The 9,647-nt window shown below is 40.2% G+C and overlaps 1 non-coding gene across 1 annotated transcript; it reads right to left on the minus strand.

Annotated features, from left to right (window-relative positions):
• Window positions 1–4,297: 4,297 nt before the first annotated feature.
• Trnad-guc (transfer RNA aspartic acid (anticodon GUC)) lies at window positions 4,298–4,369 on the minus strand. The gene has a single exon. It is a non-coding gene; the product is annotated as a tRNA-Asp (tRNA).
• Window positions 4,370–9,647: the final 5,278 nt, after the last annotated feature.

Below are 9,647 nucleotides of genomic sequence, written 5' to 3' on the forward strand. Positions count from 1 at the left end.
TTATTTAAAATATAAAAATATAATTTTCAACAGAGAGAATTTATCAAAATAGAAAACAAATGAAGTTTGAAGTTTAAAAATAATAGGATCGACCACTCACGACTAGCTAGCGCGGACGCGAGTACCCTTATACTCTGTGTTGTGTTTGCAAACGCATGGATATAGGTGTCGAATTTGTTCCAATAACTTTCGAGTAATAGATAGATAGATAGAGAGAGAGAGAGACAGACAGACATATAGCTCGCTCCGGCCAGTCATGGTATTAGCTGTCAGTAGCCAAAGAATCGACAGGCCAGCAACAGGTAGGCAGACAGACAGACAGATACTTCACTAGCAGTGAGCACTTTCACTTCTGACAGCTAATAGCATGATAGTGCCTAATTTGATGGTGAACTTTTAGTTCGATGAATAGAATATAACTTTCGCTATTTGTACTTGTTCTCTGCGCTCTGAGTTCGAATCTCCTGAAGTTAACCTTGCATTCTATCCTAACTTGCTGTAATTTATGAAAGGAGTTAAAATAGAAGCTTCCACCGTCCCTTCCTTGGTAGTATAGTGGTAAGTATCCCCGCCTGTCACGCGGGGGACAGCGGTTCGATTCCCCGCCGGGGAGGCTAATTAACTTTTTAAATTCCATTAATTTTTCATTTTGCTCTTCCTGTATTACTCTTTATATATAACTAGCAAATGCCCCCCCCCCCCCACCGTCCATTGGACGGTGTAAGTTCATGATAGAACTGAAGTCTAAAAAGGTGTAATTCCGCTTCTGTCCATGCTTAAAATTGAGGATTATATGACATAGTTGAGACATTAAATCAAAAATAAGTGGTATTCAAAAAGGAACATGTTTTATTTGCAGATATCGGGTATTAAAATGTGAAACTATGGAAAATTATCGTTCGGAATGCCGTTTCATTGACAGGGTGGCTGAAGAATCGGTACAAAAAGCATACACGACATTTCTATGGACATTAAGGCAATCTGTAAGAAATATGTTTAATTGCAATATGAAATTATGCGTGGCATCTGGGAAGCAGTGCATTGAAATAAAAAGATGTTTGACTTTAACAGCGGGCATTTGTTGGAAGATTAACATAACCTATCATGAGGAGTATATAAGCGCAATAAGGGCCAACCTGAAGAGGATTTCAACTCAACGGAAAAACTATTGGAGGGCTGCCTTGTAAACCACGTAGTAGAAGAGATTCGCTGAGTTTCCTACTATGGAACACCCCACGTACAGCTCGCCGTGTGAAAAGCTTGGTTTACTGAGGTCCAGCCCAACCACTTTTAGTGACTGACCTTGGGCTTTGTTAATGGTTATAGCAAAGTTTAATCGAATGGGTAATTGGACTCTTTTCATCGCAAAGACGCATTGTCAAAGTAGAATTATAGACAACAGATTGTTCAGGATTCAAAAATTTTTCTCTTTCTTCAACGTAGGATAGAAGCCTGGTAGCGTCGTAGCATGTCTCCTTAGTAAGTGCCGGTTACAAAGTGCCTCATTCTCTCAGAAAGAAATCATAAAATAAGAAATATCTACCTTAGCAAATACGTCTATGCAGTATTGATTGAGGAGTATCTGAGTTCTATGAAAAATGTTGATGTCATTGTTGCCAACCATAAGCCGAAATGCATAAAATTCCATCTGTGAATTGGTTTTCCGTGATTGAAGATGCATTAACGTTTTCGGATTAAACTTTGGCAAGTAAGTGCGGTGGCCATCGTCATCATAGGGGAACAGTAATGGATATTGGAGGGTATCATACGCAGGATTAAGTTCATTTATATTTTGAAGACGTGAGACTTGCCATTCAAGAACAATCTCACGGTTTGAAGTACACTGATTGAGACTTGTTATAAGCACCGCAACTTCGTCGGCTTGGGGTTTGTTAAAGCAACTGTGATGCTGGCCCTGGTGGAGCGCAGTCACCTCGAATGACAGCCTTAAACTGATTGGTGTTAGTATCTCTACCCTGAAGAGCAGTTTTGAAAATGATTGCGTAGGGGCTTATGGTATGAAGCATATATTGAAGGGTTGCTGAAGAGATGGTCTTGTTCCTGTAGCTCTTCGTGCAGTTTCCTCAGGTCCGTTCCCCTTAAAGTAAATCTGGAGAAAGCTGTGTTCATCGTCATCTTATGGAATAAGGGAGCCAATTTGGTGGTAAATTTGGCCTTGTACATTGAAGGTGGACATATAATTTCCATCTCTTATTGATGTGTAACCAAAGCTTGTCATTTGGAAAGCGGAATTGTAGGCTCTTATATTCTGAAGAAAGTGTTTAGAATCTGGATGGTCTCCGAGCAGCTGGGACTTCAAAGGTTCGGCACCGACTTGCAGATGAGGCAAGCTAACCCTTCCATTTGAGCACCAAATACCAGTAGATTCTGCTGGCCACCTCATTGCGTTACAACGTAGACATGTTGCCAATGATATGTAGGTGTGATGCGTAATCCTCCTGGGGGCTGTAATGAAAGGCCTTGTTAGACCAGCAACAGGAAGACACCCTAGAAAAGACATGAGAATGCTACCAGAACCGACCGAATAGTGCTTTTTTTAAGAATGTAACCGATGAATTCGATCTGTAAAATTCGTAAAAATGATAAGAATTTGCTAAAATATCGTTCAATTATGCTTACTGATAAAAAAATAACTCGTAATTTGAAATGTTGATACTAATATTCCTTCTTCATGAAATGGAATTAAAGAATAAATAATGGGCGTGTACGAGTCAAATCAAGTGAGACACGCAAAAGTCGAAAAATACCGCTCATTTTTTGTCATATATAAGAAACTGTTAGCTAAAGTTTTAGATATTTGTCACCCAAATTTCCACGTTCAATTACCAATCAATTTGTCGTTTTCTATTGTCAATTGAGAGAAAATACTCCCAGAGTTGATTGACCGCCAATTAGTGCCATTTATTCGTTAATGTTAATATTTTATTTCACTTTTACTTATTCAAAATAATTGCCTTGTCATCTTAGTCTTTTGTGTAAACTTATTTATTAAACATCGAACGAAATTCCTGCATGCGCGTGTTCGATTACTGTTCATTCTAGAATGATATCGACTTTCACTGCAATCACATATGTTCTTTCATGAAATTTAACCAGTGCACTCACTATGACCTCTTTTGAGAGGAAATTAATTTTCGATACAATTCAATAAATAAGCAGTTAATAACTTTTAAAGTTTGTAAATTTGGGGTAATTTTAACAAATCAAAACCCACAGACAAATAGGTGTCTGTTTCCATAGTAAGAAGCGTTGGAGAGTTCCAAATGAGTTTACGGAAAACCGCTCGTGTTCTTGCTTGTACACTACAAAATGTGCTTAATCTTTTTTTTTCGCATAAAATGTATACTGAATGCTTGAAACTACAAAATATGTGTTATTTATTGATCTTTTGGTCCCTTTTTACTTATTAAATGCTTAAAACACATGCTATCGTCGCAATGTTGACATTATTATTATGTAAGACCAGAATCGTCTTACGATTGTGGTCACGCACAAAATGACAGCTTCCAAATCCTGTTTCTGACTGGGTAAAAATTATGAAGCCTTAAATCTCTGTAACTTAAAGAAAAAAAAATTGGAACAAGTGAATTAGGCCCTGAGACTCAGCATAAAAAATTACATTAATGCACCAAATTTGAAAAATTTCACTGAACTTTGAATATTCAAAAAGTGAAGCCAAACAGAAAAGATACAAAAGCTTTGACAAAGGAACTAAAGTAATGATAATGATAAGAGCACCCAGAGAGCGCAAACCTCCGTCAAGACAATACCAACGTCCCCCCAACGATTAGCCAGAGATGATTTTTAAAATGTGAATATCTGAAATAAACTCGACTGCTGTCACAAACGAGGATACTAAAAATGAACCTGACCGTTCTCAAAAATTAAGTAAAAAAAAAAACGGAAAAATAATCCAGAATCCTTGTCCAGTACCGGATCGATCCCAAAACCTAATCAGTTCGTGCCAATCATGGGGCCAAACATGCCTGAAAGTTTCATCGGAATCCATCCAGCGGTTCTTGATATATCTTGTCCACGGACAAACAAGCAAACACGACTGAAAACAATACCTACGTCTTAGCGAAGGCAATGAAGCTGAAACGAAGACTGAATATAAAGTGTTTGTTTCAACTGATAAAATAAGACAATCCCCGAATATAACTATATCTGTTTCAACATGATTTCACTTTAAAATCATGCGAAACAAATACTAATAGAATAAGTACTCGTCGGCTTTCTCAACTAAAACTCAAAGAATTAAAAAAAAAAAACTGGCCTCCCCGGCGGGGAATCGAACCCCGGTCTCCCGCGTGACAGGCGGGGATACTTACCACTATACTACCGAGGAACAGCTGACAATGTCATTTATTTTAGCCACTTTGTTTAGCTGCTTAAGATTACCTACTTTATTGTGCTGTTTACTGCGTGCATTATCTGTTTGGCACACAGCAGCTAACATCATGAATACCCTGTTTAATGACTCTCACGGCACCATCTCCACCAGTTATTCGTTTATTTCTTTATTCGTTTAGCTATTTGTTTATTTCTCTCTCTCTCTCTCTCTCATATACACGCACACACACACACGCGCACGCGCATACGCACACGCACACGCGCGCAGACGTACAATATTCGTAGTGCCTCTTGTTATCGGAGCGTTATAAAGTTTAGACTACGTAATTTTGTGAGTTCTCATTTGAGCTGCTGTTTCTCTGACATACCTCGTGACTATCTGTCTGTCTGTCTGTCTGTTTGTATGTCTGTCTATCTATCTATCTATCTATCTATCTATCTATCTATCTATCTATCTATCTATCTATCTATCTATCTATCTATCGCATATATGTATGCATATATACTATATATACACACACAAACAGACACACACATGTCTATGTGTGTGTGTGTGTGTGTTTGGTAAGAAAGTTGCTTCCCAGCCACATGGTTCTGGGTTCAGATTCAGTGCGTGGCACCTTCAGCGAGTGTCTTCTACTTTAGACATGGGCCGACTAAAGCCTTGTGCCTGGTTTTGGTAAGCGGAAACTGTATGAATAAGGAAGATCACTGGAGAGCGGAATACGTATGTATGTATGTATGTATGTATGTATGTATGTATGTATGTATGTATGTATGTATGTGTGTCCGTCTGTGTGTGTCCCACTACCACTTGACAAGCAGTGTTGGAGTGTTCACGTCCCGGTAACCTAGCGGTTCGGCAAGAGTGACTAATAGAATAAGTTACCTGGCTTTTAAAAAAAATAAATAAAAATTATTACTGGGTTCCATCCATCCGACTTAAATTCTTCAAGGTGGTGCCCTAAAATGATCGCAGCCTAAATGACTGAAACAAGTAAAAGAATAAAAGAATAAAAGAATAAAAGGATATATATATCATACAGGGGAAGAGAGAAAAAAGGGTGAGAGAAAGAGAAGGGGGGAGAGAGAGAGAGAGAAAGAGAAAGAGAAAGAAAAGCATAAATAGGCTCAAACACACGCACACTCACAGACACGCACACATACACATACACACATATGCATACGCATACACACACTTACATACGCATACGCACACACACACACACACACACACATACCCCCCCACACACAGAGGTTTCCACACAGTTTCCGTCTACTAAATTCCACTCACTAATGATCTTGTTCCCTCTTTTGCCTGCGTTCATCAACCGAACATATTACATGAGATGGACTGCATACAATCCAGTTAAAGAAGCGTTTCTTTTCTCGCTTCCCAGTTAAAGAAGCATTTCTTTTCACGTCTCCCAGCGCGATTATATGAGCAAAGTATTGGCTATGAAAAAATCTTCCCAATTTGGTAGGCATTTTTATAAGGATTGTACAAGTGGTTCTGAACCGAGGTCCATATGACCCTTCGGGGTCCATGTAAGATTTTGTTGATAAAACTTATCTGCAATAAATTGGTTATGCTTCTACAATGCACAAAATATTTTGATAATTATTTTTATACAATTCCTAATATCGTTTAATTATAAGAGTATAATCCAAGAGATGGCTTGGAGGATCAAAGGAGTCCATAGGTAAAAGATCGCTGAGAAACACTATATTAGATTCTGACATTGATAATCTTTTCTACTTTAGGCACAAGGTCCGAAATTTTTGTGGAGGAGGCCCGTCGATTAGATCGACTCAATACGTAATTGGTACTTAATTTATCGGCCCCGAAAGGGATGAAAGGAAAAGTTGACCTCGGAAGAATTTGAACTCAGAACGGGAAGACAGATGAAATACCACTAAGCATTACGCCCGGTGTGCTAACGATTCTTCTTTCTTTACTGCCAACAAGGAGCTACACACAGAGGGGACAAACGAGGACAGACAAACAGATTATATCGACACCAGTGCATAACTGGCACTTATTTAATCGACCCCGAAAGGATGAAAGGCAAAGTCGACCTCGGCGGAATTTGAACTCAGAAGGTAGCGGCAGACAAAATACTACTAAGTATTTCGGCCGGTGTGCTAACGTTTCTGCCAGCTCGCCGACTGATTCTGACATTGATAATGATGCTGATATTAGTTATATTTGTCGCTATGACAGTAAGGTGGTGATAGTAACTATAGTGATAGTTACTATAGTGGTAGTTACTGTAGTGATAGTTACTATAGAGTTAGTGACGTTATTGCTGTTGACATTGTTTCATTCCAGTTCAGCCTTGATTGAGCAAAGCTGTGATTGAACAGCGTCAAAATTCCAGCTTGTTGATTCTAGTGACGCGGTGGAAATTAGCTGCTATTTTAGCAGGTCGGGCGGGCATATTGAGGCTGTGCTACGGCTCGATAAGGAAAGTGGTGATTTCGGTGAATAGTTGTTGATAGTGTTTCTTGCTGCTGCTGTTGTTGTTGCTGCTGTTGCTACTGTTATTGTTGCTGTTGTTGAACCCTTGGTCATCCTTTATTGAACTGATCTATAATCACAGACGTTCCAGTCGTGACCGTCCTGTCTTTTTCCAGGCAGCACCCATTGCGTTACATTATTCAGTGTATCATTCTTTTTCAAGAAAGCAAGCTTAAAGAAAGTAAGAATTTGACTGCTATTTCTAACCGTAGGAACGACCACATAAAGGTTTCCTTGCTCCTATGTGGTAAATACAGGTATAGCAACTCTATAGTGGCTGGGGTAGTGATTGTTGTTGTTCACCCTCGGATCAACCCCTGTTGAATAAACCCATGATTAAAGACGTTCCGGTTTCGAAGTTCTGCTTTGCTAGAACTACTACATTGTTCAATATGTTCTTCCTTTCATAAGACCGAAGAGTAGGAGTTGAGGAAATCTGGCTGATCTTTCAAGAAGGTCGAACGGCATCGTAGAGCCACTCTCGATCGTGATGGTAGTAGTAGTAGTAGTAGTAGTAGTAGTAGTAGTAGTGGTAGTGATGGTAGTAATGGTTTTGGTAACGATGACGGTAATGTAGTGGTGGTGCAGGAGACGGATTCGGTGGCGGAGGCGATAATGGTGGTGGTAGAGATGGTGGTAGGGGTGGTGGTAGTAGGAGTGGTGGTGGTGGCGGTGATACTGGTAGTGGTGGTGGTGGTGGTGATGAAAATAGTAGTGGCGGCGGTGTTGGTGCTGATGGTGGATTGCGGTGTTGGTGGCGATAGTTGTAGTAGTATTTGGCGGCAGAGGTGGTGGTAGAAGTGATGGTGTTGATAGTGGTGCGAGTGATGGTGTTGGTGGTAGTGGTGTTGGTATTGGTGGCAGGGATTTTGTAGACGGCAGTGGTGATGTTGTTGATAGTAGTGGTAGTGTTGGTGGTGGTTGTATTGGTAGTAGTGACAGCGGCGGTGTTGGTGGTAGTGAAGGTGGTGGTAGTTGTATTGGTATTGGTGTTGATGGCAGTGATGGTGTTGGTGGTATTCATGGTAGCGTGGTGGTAATGTTAGTGTTGGTGTTAGTGTTGGTGGTAGTGGTGGTGGTGTAGAGCTAATACTCATGACGGTGATAGTAGTGACAATGACATTGGCAGTACTGATGACAATTGCAGTCGATGTTGTGGTGGCGATCCTAGCTATAGTAGGGCTTTTGACTGTTACTGCTGTTGCTGTGGTGGTGGTGGTGGTAGTGGTGATGGTAGTGGTGATGGTGGAGGTGGTGGCAGTGGTGGTGGTGGTGGTCATTGTCGTGGTGGTGGCAGTAGTGATAGTGATGGTGGTAGTGGTGGTGTTGGTGGTGCCATAATGGGCTTACACTCCTCGTGGTTGCTGTGCACAACTACGTCGATAATGATACATAGTAATGGTGGTGGTGGTGGTGATGGTGGTGATGGTGGTGGTGATGGAGAGGCTGGTAATGGTGGTTTGTTTGGTGGAGTCACTGCTAGTAGCAAGTGACGTTGATAACGGTGATGGCGATAACAAAGTGGGTAGTGGGTGGCGAGTTGCGGTTTCGATCGAACTGGGCTGTTGTTGAGCACGAATCTGTTAGAGACGATCAAATACGAATCAGATCCAATATCTAAAGTGATTTATAAAATAAATAAATATATGAATAAGTAAAAATGACACAAAAAAAGCAAATGAACAAACGACTACAAATATATATGTATATATATATATATATATATATATATATATATATATATATATATATATATATATATATGGCATGATTGTATGGCTACCAGTTTAACAGATCGAAACAGGACACTCTCCAACACAATAAACTGAATTATTTACCACATTAATACAAAGGCAAAAGTTATTAATAGAATATATTAGATGGAGAGGAGGATGTAGGAGGAAACTTTATCACAAAGCTTTTATTAAGGGTACATGTCACATTGTTTTATTAGTGAAATGTAGTGAGCCGTGTAACCTGTTGAATGTGATAGGAGCACCATCACTTCGTGTGTGGAGTATCGGGAGAACTCGGTCTCCAACGGTGCACAGCAGTAGACTAGAGGGTCGCCCGATATTAGTTAGGTATATCATCTAACATAATAAATGCGAAAATTAGTTTCTGTGTATCAGTGTGTCACACTTCGACCCTTCTCTCACTATTCATTCACACTCCTACTATTGCTCATGATGAGGTGAGAGTAATAGCAGGTATGGAGACGGTAGTAGATTGACGGTTGTGATGGTAATGGGGTGATAGTAATAGTATGAGCTGTAGCTGTGATAGAAGCGGAGGCGACGGTGATGATGGTGGTGGTGGTGGTGGTGGTGGTAGTTGAAGAAGTCAGGGACAATGATGATAGTAAGCGATGTGAAAGACAGTGGTGATGGTGGTGGAGGGGAAGGTATTGATGGTGGTGGTGTTAGAAATCTGAAGGGTGTGTGTATGGCAGTTGTGATGGCGATGGTAGTGGTACTGGTGATGGTTGAAAACAATCAACAGAGAGAGAGGGAGAGAGAGAGAGAGAGAGAGAGAGAGAGAGAGAGAGAGAGAGAGAGAGAGAGAGAGAGAGAGAGAGAAAGAAGTTAGATGGAAAAATGTACTGACCCCTGAATGGGAAGACAAAAAAATGTTGTTTATCATGCAGCATTGCAATAAGTTCCAAGTCGACAAATTATATATGGGAGAATATACGAAAAAACAACAACAGACGAGGACAGGTGGTGTAAATAACAAAAGGATGTATTAGTAT

The sequence above is a fragment of the Octopus bimaculoides genome, chromosome 6 (assembly GCF_046866305.1).
Source record: "Octopus bimaculoides isolate indiv1 chromosome 6, ASM4686630v1, whole genome shotgun sequence".
NCBI classification, from domain to species: Eukaryota; Metazoa; Mollusca; class Cephalopoda; order Octopoda; family Octopodidae; genus Octopus; species Octopus bimaculoides.